The sequence below is a fragment of the Staurois parvus genome, unplaced genomic scaffold, assembly GCF_062004578.1.
Source record: "Staurois parvus isolate SC_StPar_1 unplaced genomic scaffold, SC_StPar_1.0 ptg000233l, whole genome shotgun sequence".
NCBI classification, from domain to species: Eukaryota; Metazoa; Chordata; class Amphibia; order Anura; family Ranidae; genus Staurois; species Staurois parvus.
Genome location: NW_028318029.1, coordinates 1,427,215 through 1,442,809, shown reverse-complemented (window position 1 = coordinate 1,442,809; position 15,595 = coordinate 1,427,215). Strand labels below are relative to the sequence as shown.

Here is a 15,595-nt window from a genome sequence, read left to right as displayed (position 1 = left end):
GTAAAGGTCACCATACACATGTGCAATCAATATTACATTTACCAAAACTACACAATATGAGGACCTAACTGATCCATTTAACCTCTCTCCAATCAGGTAGCCCCTTGTACACCTTGTTAGTAGATCTAAGGGCCAGTTCACACCACATGCAGTCCAATACATTTTTCTTTCTGCATGAAAAACGCATTGATAGTAGGTTACATGGTTTCCAATGGCATAGTTCACACAAGTGCAGTCAGTTCCAGCGCCTTCCAGTTCCAGAAAAAAAAGTAGAACATGCTGCATTTTTTTTTTTTTGCACTGAACTGTACTGGAACGCAGTAAAACACACTGGAACACACTTGTCCTTATTTAGGTTGAAGAAAAAGAGGGGGAAAATAAAGCAGAACGCATGAAAAATGCACCACAAATGGACTGGAATGCAAATACAGGAACCCATCCGGACTGCATTTGTATGGTGTGAATAGGCCCTTAAAGTGGTTGTAAAGGCTGAAGGTTTTTTGCCATCATGCATTCTATGCATGAAGGTAAAAGAACTTCTGTGTGCAGCAGTGCGCCCAGCCCCCCCCAACACCTACCTGAGCCTTATCGCAATCCAGCGATGTGAACAACAGCCTCGGCTGTCCCGGGTCTTTGCCTCCTCATTGGCTGAGACAGCAAGCAGGAGCCATTGGCTCCCACTGCTGTCAATCACGGCCATTCAGCCAATGAGGAGAAAGAGGGAGTGGGCCAAGCTAGTGCCCCCATAGCAGGCTGTGTGCTGTGGGGGCACCTGATAGGAGTGAAGGCCAGAAGAGCCTGCGGGGGGGGGGGGGACCCGAGAAGAGCAGGATCCAAGTTGCTCTGTGCAATACCACTGCACACAGTAGGTAAGTATAACATGTTTGTTATTGTACAAAAAAAATTTACCTTTAGAATCACTTTAAGGTTCCTTTCACATGGGACAGACCCGTTTAGCAGATCCACATGCCCAGCGGGGGATCTCTTTGCTGATCCCCGCCAAGAAAGCAGATGACAGCTCTGTGTCCACTCCGCTGCTGCAGAGCAGACACAGAGCTGCTCGCTGTCCTCAATGGGTGGTCAGATGAAAACGGACCACTAGTCCATTTTCATCCAACAGACAGAAGGGGAATTGGATCCCCGTCCATCCCTTTTTGGTGGATTGGATGTCGGCGGGTATAAACAAACACATGTCCATTTACACCCGCCGCTCCATAGAGAAGAATGGAGGTTCCGATCAGGTCCGCCTGAAAAGTGGACAGGTGGATCCGATCGGAACGTCCATATGAAAGAGCCCTAAGGAGATTGTACAGGAAATTTGTACCACATGTGGCTTAAAATAGGACTAGAGACAAAGCTTTTTTTTTTTTTACCATTTTGAATAGAGTAAAGCTGGCCATACACTAGTAGAATTGTAGTCAAAATTCTTCATTTCAAGAAATAAACTTTCTTATTGATAGTGGAGTCAAATCGATAATAATTTTTTTTATCATTGTGATAGAAAAATACGACTGAGCAGGATGAAAATTTTTTCTTGAACAAATTCTTGAGGCTGCTTTCACACTGATCTGTTTTTCTTCTGCTTTTGAGTCAAAAAAGGGGAAGAAAAACGCATGACTGTGTAATCCTGTGGAACTCTTCACACTGATCCATTGCGGATCAGGTGCATTTTTAAAAATCCTGCAGGCTGCATTTTGGTGCAATAAAAAAGCGCACCAAAAACGCAGCTCCCCATTGAAATCAATGGAAAAAGTGGCAAAAACGCACCCGTGGTGCGTTTTTTGAGTCACATGTCATGTTGCAAATGTGGTAAAAACGCATGTGCGTTTTTGCCACGGATCAGTGTGAAAGTAGCCTAACAGTGTATCCAGGTTTGCATTCAGGGAAGTCCATTCATTCCAAAATTGAATGTTAAAAGGAAAACAACATTTTGAAGTCCTTTTTGAATGACAGGTCACCAGATGCACGGAGAATTTTTGTGCAATTGTTTGAACGCATGCTAGTGTATGGCCAGCTTTAGGGAGGGTTATATCTGCTTGCATTTTTTTGCCATCTGTGTCCCTTTAGAGAGATTTTCCTTCACTTCCTGTGTCATAGCTAAAACATGAAGTGAAAGAAAAACCCTCCAAAGCGAGAGAATCCCAGTTTGTCACCAGAACTTTTAATGATAATGGTAAACAGCATAAATAGAGAGGGTGCATCTCCCTAATGGTGGCCATGCACACTTGGATAAGTAATCAATTTTGTTTTTTAATCGATCTTTTACAAAAGTAATATTTGATCTATAGGCGACATCTTTTTTTCCACCATGTAATCTCATAATCTGATTGATTGAAATACGATCATATTCATAAACAAAGCATCTTAGTGCTGGCAGTTGATGCAAAATGATCCATAATTTTCTGCCCTGGCAGCTCGACTCAAATCTTGTCAAAACTGTGTCTAAATCATTTGGAAGGGAAGTTGTGGCTATTTGATTGTAGTGTTGGGCAGGGGCGGACTGACCATTTGGAAACTCGGGCACGGCCCAGGGTCAGTAGGGGGCCCCATGAGATGCCCCTGGTACCTTTTTCATAGGCTTTTTTGAGTTTGGGCAAGGACATGGAGCCCCATGATCCCCTATTGCCCGGGGGCCCCATGAGTTGTCAGTCCACCCCTGGTGTTGGGCCGAACGACCCAGTGTTTGGTTTGCAGTCCAACATTCATACCTAATGAAAGTTCGACAGTGAGCTTCGTACATAATGCAAGTCTATGGGACTTGAACTTGTAAATTCAAAAGTGCCCATTTTGAAGTCTTATATGAAAGTTATTGGCCATAAAAGAGGTATTGGGGACTCGAGTACTGCCCTGAGGGACATGAATCAGTGAAAAAAAATTTCAAAGTACCATTTTTAAAGGGAAAACATTTTTCAAGAAAAAAAATTCCTTTAAATATCATGCCTGGGGGGTCCCCTTAAACTACCTGCAAAGTTGCACATCTGTACAATGTATAGAATCTGCTGCAGCAGGACTGACTTTTTTTTTTTTTAATGACATTTTTAATCTATACCAGACCCCACAATAAATAATTTTTTAAAAAGTGCATGGGGTTCCCCCTAAAAGTCACACCAGGCCCTTTAGGCCTGGTAGGATCTTTAATGGGAACCCAACCCCCCCCCCAAAAAAAAATAGGGGAAAAGAAGCATGGAGTCCCCCTAAATTCCTATGAAACCCTTGATCCTAGCACAGGCCTTGCAAGCAAGGAAAGGGGTGGATGAGCAAGCCATATGCCCTCAATATGGGGGGATGCTTTGGAGTAGGAGGGGCTTCCCCCCCAAAGCACCTTGTCCCCATGTTGATGGGGACAAGGGCCTCTTCCCCACAACCCTGGGCTGTGATTGTGGGGGTTCTCCCCCCCCCCCTTGTGCCCCCCCGGAACCCCTGCTCATTCACCACAAAAGAGTAAGATGTGACTAAAACAAAACAAGTTTTTGACAAGGCCTTCTGTTTGGAAAAAAAAAAGGCCAAAGAAATGGTTCCATCATTGTAATCCATCGTCAGTCACGGCATCCAGCAATGTCAGAATTCGGACTCACCAAAATTAAAAAAAAAAAAAACGCCCACCAACCTGTCTGCACCCACCAAGCACTCGCTGCTATCTGACATTTGCTGGTCAGATTTTAACAATTGGGCAAAGCTAGCAGTGACGTTACCGCTAGCCAGGGGCGGACTGACAACTAATGGGGCCCCCGGGCAATAGGGGATCATGGGGCCCCTATGTCCTTGCCCACACTCAAAAAAAGCCTATAAAAGGTACCAGGGCATTTCATGAGGCCCCCTATTGACCCCGGGCCCTGGGGCAGTGCCCGAGTGCTCGAATGGTCAGTCCACCCCTGCCGCTAGCTCTGCCCAATTGTGTTGTGATTGGCCAAAGCATAGCGCACTCATTTTAATAGGATGCCGTGCCTGCGTTTCCTGCAGGAAAAAGATGCATGCTCGTTTTTTTAAAACGCAGCCCCCTCAGGGAAATCACATGCTCCTTTTCACCATATAATTTCCCTGCGGTTCCTGTGTGTGGTTGTGGTTCACGTACCCACAACCACCTGCATAGATGGGAACCAGGCCTAAGGGTGGATCTTTTTAAGGTAAAATCTTCTCTTTCTTCTGTACCTTTTTAAAGCTGGAAGAAAGCAAAAAAGGGGCAAAGTCTTCTCGTGCATTACCGTGATAAAAAAGAATTTATTAAAAATGACAAAAGTATATACTCACAAACCAAGAGTCAAGTAAACAAACACGGAACCAATGTGATAGTCCCAGCAAACGGTAGTCTTGCGACAGGCTATGCTAACGCATTTCAGGTGATGTACTCCCTTCTTCAGAGCTCCCCAATCTTTAGAGGGCTGCACCTCAGCGAGTGACTGTTAGGGCTCGTTCACACATGACTGTTTTACCAAAGCTTGCTAAACGTCCCTATATCGTTTGGCAAGCATTGGTCCGGCGTTTTTAGAGCGTTTTCTAATGCTCGGCAGACGCTCTGCAAAACGCCGCATGCGCGGTTTAGTGGCATTTGCCGAGCGTTAAAAACGCCCCACAAACGCCTATATTGAAGTTTAAATGGTGTTACCGCTCCGCAACCGCGCCGCAAATGCCGGCCGGGCGTTTGTGGAGCGGCACCATAGATTAGAATAGGAGGCTTCAACGCCTCCTGACTTAACCAGAGACGTCTGTTTTGCCGCGACACTAACGCTCCTGTTAGAACAGCACCATGTGCTGCAATGTGCAGAATTGTCCGAGGCGTTTGGGAAGCGGTAAAAACGCTTCCCAAACGCCTCTCTGCCGCCTGCACACAGCACTAGTGTGAACGTAGCCTTACTGTGTTCCTGGGATGCTCACAGACTTGAGCTCTGGTTCTGCTTTTTTTCTCCTGACATTTTGACCTTTTTAAAGCTGTCCAAACTTTCAAATGAGAGCAGAGGTACGGATGTACCCATTGCAGCATGTTTCTATTACATTTTTGCATCACTCCATCATTAACTGTAATATTTAAAATGTCATCAAGATAAAAAATTTTTTTCCTTTACTATTAATACATCTATGCAATACTTCACCCTTAAATGCAATATGTTACATTTCTGTTTTGTTTCTTTTTAGAAACTTGACCTTCTTCTACCTGCTTTAAGTGGGTTTTGTAATTCCATGAATGTTAAAGTGAACATAAGCCTATTCACACTCCCTAATTGTTTTGTTATATACTGTAAGTATAACAAGCAAAAGTGCAAGTTCCAGAACAGACGAGGTTTGGAAATTTACAATTTATCTAAAATAAACTGTGAAGGAGAAGGTTATCAGTAGGTGGGGTGGGGGCGCAAGTGATAATGCAGGTAAAGCATCCATCAAGGAATGGATGTTGGGGGCAGGTGAGATTCCTGGCTGGAGAAACATAAACTGTATGTATGTATGTATATCAGCAGAGGGTAAGGTGTTCGGCTGGGGAAGGGTTTATGTGTGTCAGAAGTAAGGTGTCTGACTAGGATAGAATGTATGGGGAGAATTGACTAAAACTGGAGCAACTGTTCATGGTAACCAATCAACTTCTATGTTCAGCTTGTTCAGTTAAACTTTGAAAATGAAAGAAAGAAACTGATTGGTTGGTGTGCATAAATGTTCCAGATTTTGACTGCTGCAACCTTAGTAAATTCCCCTGTGTGTTTATGGTTAAGGGCTAAGGTATCTGACTAGGAAGGTATGAATATATAAAGGGCCGGATTTACGTCTCAGGAGCCTATAGGCAGAGAATTCTGAAGCGTGCCCCCCCCCCCATAAATAAAGAAAAGAGTAATTTTTTATATATATATTTCAATATGTGCAAAGGGGAATGCTACAGACTTTGATGTAATGGGGAACTCTGATGTAAGGGGGGGGGTACTGCGGACTGTGATGTAAAGTGGAATTCTGATGTAAGGTGGTCTCTGGTCACCAAAGCCTTCCCCCTTATATCATAGTTAGCAGCATTCCCCTTTTTTTCCGGGTCCACAGTGTTCCCTCTTACATCAGAGTTCCCCTTGCACTGTGGGGAGCTACTGTAAAAGGAAGATAGAGAGACCCCTATCAGGGACCCTGCTCATACAGACAAGCACACATGCCTACAATACCTAATGGGAAATCTGGCCCTAGATATATAAGTCAGCAGAGGCTGAAGCATCCAAATATGGAGAGATGAATGTGTCCAAGCAGGGGGTAAGTTGGCTGATTAAGGAAGATTACATATTTCAGCAGAGGGTTAGACTTTTGACCTGAGAGTCATGGATGTATTTCTGAGAAGAACAGGTGTCCAAATGGGAAAGGATGGATATCTGTTTGAGGTGTTGAACGTCTGCAGTGGATAAGGTGGCTCTGTCAGGTATTTCAGTGTAGGCTGAGATATCCTTCAGGGGAGGGAGAGATGTCAGCACAGGGTAAGGCTACAGACAGAGGACGCTAGCATGTCAGCTGTGGGTGAGGTATCCAGCTAGTGAGGGATAAATATCATTGACACGGGAGGTGGTCAAGGAGGGATAAATGTCAGTGGAGTGTGAGGTGCCTGGGCAAAGAGGAAAGGACATCAACGGTGTGTAAGGCATACAAATGGGAGGGAGTTGTATTGATCAGGTACGATGTTGAGGTTAGTGAGGAAAGGCTGGCATTGAGTTCAGTATAAGGAGTAGGGGGATCTGGAACTGATATGGGTTTAGAGGAGTGATGATTCTACTGTAGGGGGTACAGTATTAGGTGTGGGGGGATCTGCAAGCATGGTTGTAAGAGTAGTGAGGAATGGGGGTCAGGTGGTAAAATGCTGAGAGCAGGAGGTCAGATGCAACAGTAAGAGTGGTGGAGGGCCTGTGAGTGTGGTGGAGATAACAAAGGGGAATAGGGACAGCAGGTGTGGTGGGAGGAGATGATGGTGATTAGCTGTGGTGAGAGTGGGAAGCTAGGTACAGTGTTGACAGGATGGTAAGAGAGCTGAAGCATGGTTGCAATAGCAGTGGGGGAGGATGGGAATGAGACACAGGAGAAGGTCCTCCTGGAGAATAGGAGGACAAGGACCTGCAATTGTGGTGAGATCAGGTGGTGGATAGGATGGGAGTCGGTTTAGATGAATGGGGGATAGGTGGTCAGGTATAGTTGTAGCAGTCTACATTCCCTACTGCAGGTGGCACTCAACTGAAATGACAATGCAGCTGGAGGAGGAAATAATCAAGAGAAACTGGGTTTCTCTGATTGCCTTGGTCCCCTGGTGGCCATCTTGGGTCACAGAAGAGTCTTTTTAAGTCCCTGTTCCAGGTTTTGGAGTGCATTTGTGAAGTAGCTAGTGTATGAACAGCACTAGCGGCAGTGAGAAATTCCAGAGGAGTAGGGAAAGTTTAGGGCCTGCTTCTTTATCTTTATAATGCTATCCTTTGGGTTGGACTGGCCAGGCTGCATTGCACTTTCTTTGACCAGTGCTGTCTTCAGACCAGGCCTCCTCATTGCTAACTCTCCACTCCAATTGTAGTTTCCTGGATGGGTGACATCTCCTGCCTGGCTGTTGTACTGTTTTTATTAGTTTCCTGCATCCTGTGTCTTCGTGTGTTAACTGCCACTGCGCCACACTGCAACTACCCAACACTTGGTGGCAGTTGTCAGGATATGCCTCTATTCACAGCGGGTGCGGAAGGAGGAGCAGGGACAATTATGGCTCTGCTAGGAGCAGCCTTGGCCTTGGTGGATAAGTTCAATGGGTCCAACATTTCCCTGACAAAGTGGGAAGAGAGACACTAGAGAGTGTCTCAGGTCCCCATCCAACTGAGCTGGCCATCAACTTCCTAGAGGATAACACCTGCAGAGTGGTGATGGTGCTGCTGGAGTATGCCCAATCTAGCTTGGAACAGAAAATAGCATGAAAACAGCAAACCCAAATACTCCTGTGTTTGGGGATGGACTCAGCATAGGCTATGGCCACATCTCGGATGTCCTGGAATAGGCACTCCTTGCTGCCCTCAATGGACTGGGGAAGTCCAAATGCACTGGATATAAAGAAAACAAATAGAGGGCACACCGGCCTAGTGCATTACCGTAAAAAACATTTATTGAAGAAATAAAGATAGGTATTGTACTCACAAATGGCAATAATGTCAAAGGCACATCTTAAGAACACCACTGTCCAATCCACACTACGTGACCATCCGCAATGGGAACCTTGGACTTCCAACAGGCTAACGCGTTTTCGAGGATTTGCCTCTTCCTCAGAGCCCTGGGGAAGAAGCAAATCCTCAAAACTCGTTAGCCTGTTGACAGCCCAGGGTTCCCATTGCGGATGGTCACGTAGTGTGGATTGGACAGTGCTGTTCTTTACGATGTGCCTGTGACATTATTGTCATTTGTGAGTACAATGCCTATCTTTATTTCTTCATAAATGTTTTTTACGGTAATGCACTAGGCCGGTGTGCCCTCTGTTTGTTTTCTTTATATACAGAAAATATCAAGCCTGGAAGGTCTGTTTGGGGAAATTGTGACAGTCACAGAGCTAAGGTGGAGGTTCATTTGCATACAACATGAAGATGAAAACCTCACCCATTCCAGAATCTGTGAAAGAGTTTAGAAAAGAAAGATGTGCACGGCTGTGCTGATATTGCCTCTTCAGACAAACCATTGAGTGACCAGTTTGTAGTTTGGAATGTAGGCTGGCCCAGTGAGGAGTGCCCTGCTGGAGCGAATACATGTGTGTCCTGCCTCCTTCAATGACACCATAGTGGAGGAAGTAGCGCAAGAGCAGGACAACATGGAAGTATCAGTAGAGATTGCCAAGAGACAGCAACCATTACCACTGAGAGAGGAAGCTCTGTTCCCATGTCCCCTTTCAGCCATGCAGACTGCCCTCATGGACTTCACCCAAAATCTGGCATTCATGTAGCAGGAGATGTCCATATTCAAACAAGAACTGGCACACCTTTCCAGAAGTGAGAATCTGCTGAGAAGAGACCCCAATAAAGACCAGAAATGCTGGGGGTGTGGCCAATTCAGGAATATAGACAGGACCTGAAGCCAAAAGCAACTGCAGGCCACCGTTAAACTAGGAGCTCCCAGGGTAGAGGGACGATCCCCAGGACCAGCAACCCAAAGTCCCATTAGACCAGAAGCTATGGTCACCCCCAGTCTAGTGGTCACTGCCTTGGTAAACAGACAAGGGTTCCCCTGCATGATTGACACAGGATCTGAAATGACTGTTATGGAATATGACTTCTATACTCAGAGGTTCTGGGCTAGAGACCAACTGGACCACTCCTGGCTGTCCCTTAAAGCGGCCAATAACCTGTCCATCCTAGTGGAGGCCGTCGTGTGAATGAGGATACCCCCTCCCCCCAAGCAAAAACTGCTCCTGGCATCCCTTTGGGAGGTCATCTGGTCCCATTGGGGCTAACAAAAATTTTCAAGGGGCCACGATAATGGAGGAGCCACACCAGGACACGGGCGTACTATAGCTCAATAAATATGATGGTGAACAAATTGGTATATAAAAATGCATTCATACAAAATAATGTTCTGCTATACCAAAATCGCAAGCAAATATATAAATTTAGATTACAATACAATACAATAGTGGAGAAGTTCTGATTGAAAATGACAAGTCACCACTCCTGTGTTCCAACACCAAACACAAATATCAGATCTCTCTAAAAGTCATACAAGCATGAGAACTACCCAGTGTGATTGTCAGAGGAACCCCCTTGGGCAGGAATCACAACTCCTCAAAACATCACAAATAAACCATGGAGAGAGGAAAAGGACAGACTCCTAGTGCAATGCTGTCACAGTCTAATTACAAAATGCACCAATTGGTACTCGCACACCAAACACCATCAGCCATTCAGACTGCACCCAACATGTTTCCTCACTAAAGAACGTCTTCAGGTGCTTAACTTTAGCTTAGCTAAAGTTATAAGAATGCAGTGCAACATAGTACAAAAATAAGTAATTTTTGCTAGTATTGAATCAAACAGACTTGTGCAACAGATACTGTACCTACAGTGTTGTCACTCTTTTCCTGCCTTTACAGTAGAGATGAAAACAGAATAAATTTAGACAATATAATATTTATATTGGCCTTACCCTGAAAAACACTAGGTGCAAATTTATATTTTCAAAGTTGCTTACCATCACTGGATATAGTGAAATAGTTAATATGCTTTTGCAGCTATCCTTAGGTGTATGGCTAATAAGAATAGTATATGAGAAACCAAAATAATTATATTTTTATTGATAAATAATATACCTTGCACTGTTTGAGATCTTAGTTTTACACAGTGCCATGATTATTGTTTGTCTTTTATCTAAGAAGAAAGCTTGAAATTGAAATACTTGTAATTTTGATTTGTGTTAACCTTATTTAAATTCTTAGTATGTATTAGGCACAAAAAAAGAGGAAAGGAGAGTGTAGGAAGACACTTATGGCATAGTATTTAGTGACTCACTGGTTTAAGACAGAGTAGGAGAGTGTGAGATTGCGAATGACCATGTTGGAATGATGACGTCAACATGAATGTAACTCTTGCGGAGACTCCATACAAATGTTGAGATGGTTGCTCTCAATGTTCAGAGAGATTTAGTCCAAGTCCACCTGAAACATATCAGGATGTTAGGGTAAGCTTAATTAATGTATAAAGGCTGGTCGCAGAGGAGCCCATCAATGGGTGGTGTAGGCATAGTCAGTGACTGTACTGTGTAGCAGGACAAGGATTCTGATAGCAGAAGTAATCTTGAAAATGAAGTATTTAATAAAACATCAGCGGTGCCTTTTGTGATTACAATCACTTCCTCAGAAATATGGTGTGAACATAGAGATGATTGTTTAACAGTAATTGAAGGCCATATGTAAAGGAGTATACATTACAAAAAGTGTATATATAAAATACAGTAGGAATAGTCTGATTAGGCTTGTAGTGATAATTGATTATGGTATAAAATGCAACATAATCAATGCAATATGTTGCATAACCATTTAAGAATATTATAAAGTTAATATCCAGAAAATATCATTAAATATAGAATAAAATATCCATATATTCAATCTGTTTCATATGTGAAAATCTATCCAATCTATTTAATTAAAATGTTTGTAAACCTCTGAAATGAAATAGATGATATATGAACAAAGCATATCCATCTATAGTGTGTACTTGTCTCCAACCAGAGCAGTAAGTGTTGTTATGTCCTCTGCCTTGTTCCTCTGCTATCTGCAGAGTCATTTGTGATGGTTTTCCTGACATCAATAGATAAAAAAAGGTGCCAGTAGAGGGAGCTCCAGCACACTCCAGCCTGTGATTGACAGCCTCAGTTCTATTCATGTGTGCTGTGTGAAAGGGGGGGTGTGTCCTTCCCCTCCAATAAGTCCTGCAGAGTGTAACGTCAGCTCCCTACTCCCTGCTTTCTTAATGCTCAGATAAGCTGTATAAATGATGCACTTTGAATGGCCGTACAGAAGAGAAGACTGTAGATACACAGGCAAAACATAGGTAGGAGGATTTGTTCATCTCTGTGTATCACCTTAGGCCAGTCACTTCATTGGATAAATGTAAGAGTTTACAACTATTTTAAATAGTATATACTTAATGTAAGATATTGTACAACATGACTTCAGTGTATTAGTAATCAGTTGGGTTGGCAGTTGTAGAAGGACATGTTAATTCATTCTGGGGCAAGTGAGAGAGGTTGTGAAAATGTAGTAATGATTAGTAGAGAGGCATAGGGGTTAGGACAGTAAATGGCAGATAGGAGTTACCAATTACTGGTCTTCTTGTGTTGTTGAGAAATCACTGACAGAGAATCAGCGTGGGTAGGTAGGCCATTGGCAAGCCAGACAAATAGCTGCTGTGTTCCAGCAGCCAGTGCATTTCTGCATGGCTTGTGTTCCAGCGGGGCCTGGTGTCTATACTATAATTACCAATGACACCAAAAGTCAAAACCTCAACTATTATTCTAAAAATAGACAGAAAACTTGCAAGAGAAAATCCCCTAACAAAAATATCCCAGCTACCCTAAAAAAGTCCAATTTATTTTGCAAATTGAAAATAAAGGATGACTCATAGACTGCTTCCATGCAGTGGTTATTGAAGATTTCATTAGGCTAAAGATATCCAATGTAAAACATTGTATGGCTCTCACATCTCTACAATTAAACCCGAACCTCATAAAACGTGTCAATAAAGGACGAGTGATCATCCTACAAATGAGAGATGACTACTTGAAGAAAACCCAAAGAATACTAAACCATACCATCTGCTATCAAAAAATGCACTATAACCTGCTCAAAGATTACCAAAAAGAATATGACCAAATCATCAGCAAGCACTCAATGACAACATATTATTTAAAAAAAAATTAAAAGACTTCTTTACATTAACCCACTAAGCTCAACCATGTTTATATCAATTACTCAAAATTCACAAAAGCCACCAAGACCCCCTTGTCCACTTGTCTATTATTGAGGTATTGATTAACTGCAATCTCTCCTAATTAATACATTTCCACCTACAACAACATGTTATGCACCCTCCTTCCTATTTGCACAAGATATCCCATTCAAGTAAAATGAAAAGATCTTAGACATTGCATCGTTATATGCTAATGTAGAATATCATTTTGAAAGCAATTTTAAATTATTTGGCCACAGACTATTGATGCCTTTTAAACAACAAAAATTCAACCTTAATGGCATTCCTTTAATTCTGACATACAATTTCTTTCTCATTTAATCCAAGAGGCATGGCTCTGGGAAACAAATTTTCATCTAGATATGTAAATAGGACAATGGGTTACCTTATATTGGGTCTTTAAGGACCCAATATAAAATATTCCACCAATATCATCTTTCACCCCAGGTAAGTGGATGACCTATTGATAGTATAGACCCTAACATTATGTCAGATTTTATCCAATACTTTTACAAAAATAAAGGATCACCAGGGCCGGATTTACATCTCAGGAGCTTATAGGCAGAGAATTCTGAAGTTCTCCACCCCCCCCCCCCCCCCCCCCGCCAAAAAAAAGACTGTAAGATCGGCCTTTGTTTTCTTGATTGAAATATTTCTATATAAATATTTTTATATGTTTAAAGGGGGATGCTGTGGACTTTGATGTAAAGGGGAACACTGCAGACTGTGATGTGAAGGGGAACTCTGATGTAAGGTGGTCTCTGGTCACCAAAGCACCCTGCAATTAACATTAGTCAGCAGTGTTCCCCTTTACATCATGGTCCACAGTGTTCCCTCTTACATCAGAGTTCCCCTTTACATAAGGGTCCACAGAGGTCCCCTTGCACTGTGGGGTGCTAGTGTAAAAGGGCCTAATTCATCATGGGCAACAACCAGGGCATTGCATTGTGGCAAGGCACACACATTTTGCAGTGTGTCTCTTTTACTGACTGTACCTTTTCTGACAATTCTCTGCAGACTATATGAATGGAGGATGGATTCCTCACTCAGTGTATTCCTGTGCCTGTGTGTTCACTTCACACTGACAGCTGCCTCTGCCCACTGTGCTGATGATGTCAGTCATATGCCACCTTCCAACATCCTGCTGATTCCCTCTCAGCCCGAGCCTGCCCTTCCCTCAGAATTTCACTGAAAGAGGCAGGCAGTGAAGAAGCAGCTGTGAGTGATATCACTCTGCCAGCAGGGAATGTGAGCTGGAACTATAGTTGTAACATCAAATGCGGTTCTAGCAACTTGTGTAAATCTGCCCGTGAGCAGATTTAGACAAAAAAGTCCTGCCACGCTTCAGGTCCTGGTCCCTTGTGAATGAACTGAAGGGGCTATTCAGACCACATGGCAGCTGGATCTCTCTCTCTTCTCCAGACAGGTGCCCCTCTAGGAAGGGAACCTGTAGGCACATGTCTACACTGCCTATTGGGAAATCCATCTTTGAGAATCACTAACATTCACTTGCCATGCAGATACACACAGCATTGTATATCTTTACATTACTGAAGACTTTTTCATAGCATCCAAAACATTTTTCAAAAAGTCTATGCCAACATTTACAATGATTTTGTAAGTCGTCAAGACAAGAACACCAAAATCTTGTACAGACCGTTTCAGAGAATACATAGGAACTGTACCACCATACAAGAGTGTGACCAACAATGCTCACAAGAGAAATTCAAAGAGCAACATTATGCAAAGACACTTATGCACAATTCCATAGTTAAAGCAGGAAGACTGAACCAAGAATCTCTATTATCACAAAACACTACTAAAGAAACTTCCCAGAACTACAGTGTGAACTTTATAACAATATCACTCTTCCTGACAAACTGTGCTGCACCTTCAGATGAGCAAAAACTATTAATAATTATCAAGCTCCAAGTAAACTGAAAACACTTACAAAAGAAACCAATAAAATAAACTGTTGGACCTCGACTAAGATATTTTAGCCAGATGTTATAATTGTCTGCACCCAAAATGCATGACCTGCTCCATGATATCTAGTAAAATCAAAGCTATCACCTCTCTCTAACACAAAGAAAACATGAAAGATACAACCTGTCATAACATGTGAAACAGAATATGTCATGTACTTTTTAGTGCCCTTGCAGCCTGCAATACATAGGTAGGAGAACCCAAAAATTAAGGATGAGAAAGGGACAATACAAAGGAGATATTAAAAAAAGGATTTCTTAACCATCGTGTCTCTAAACACTATGCCCTCTCTCTGATGATTTTTTTTTTCTCCTCTTTTATAATTTACAATCTCCCATCATCATATATGCTATATTTTAAACATCATATTTATTTATTGCCAGCTTAACACAGCACAATATATTACACTGCATATACGTTTCCCTATCTGACACTCTTTCCCCCTTTTTTTCTCCAAATCTGCTATGCAGATATCTATTTTATTCCATAAAGCAGCCTTTATTCCCAATATCAGTACATCCCTTGCTGATTGCACCATATTACTAGTAGACAAGTAAGTGGTAACTCCTCTCCTCCTCATACCTTAACCCCTCCGTGCCTCTCTACAGAGCATTACTATATTTTCACATCCTCCTTCACATGCAGATAAAACACCTTCTGTGTGCTGCTCCCTCCACAGCCCCTCCTAATACTCACCTGAGCCTCTCTTGATCCAGCAATGTGCATGGGACCCTCAGCTGACCAGGACTCCCTCTCCTTACTGTCTGAGACAGCGGTGGGAGCAATCGGCCAGTGAGGAGAGAGCAGGGAGGTAGCAGGGCTGCCACGGCTTCATGTGTCCAATGGACGCATATGTAAAACTATTGCACAGATCAGGTAAGTATGACATGTTTGTTGTGTTTTTTTTTTTTTATTATTATTAAAGCCGAACCTTTAATACCACTTTAAATATCTTGCTTATATAGATATTCTTTATTTTATTTTCTCCTTGTTGAGTAACATTTTCTGAAATTAACTTTATATCATACTAATCTTTAACTGTTATGTCACATATTGCTCTGGTTATTTTGTATTACTTTTTTTTACCATAATTAATTATCACTACATGCCTTATCAGTCTGATTACACACCACAAATCTTTGTATGCATTACCCATTAAGCCGGCCATAGATGGCTTGAATCCC

The 15,595-nt window shown here is 42.6% G+C and overlaps 1 protein-coding gene across 2 annotated transcripts in view; it reads left to right on the top strand.

The window, feature by feature from the left end:
- The window catches only part of NALCN (sodium leak channel, non-selective), a 694,063-nt gene that overhangs the window by 971 nt on the left and 677,497 nt on the right, over positions 1–15,595 (top strand). The gene's annotated exons all lie outside the window — the stretch shown is intronic.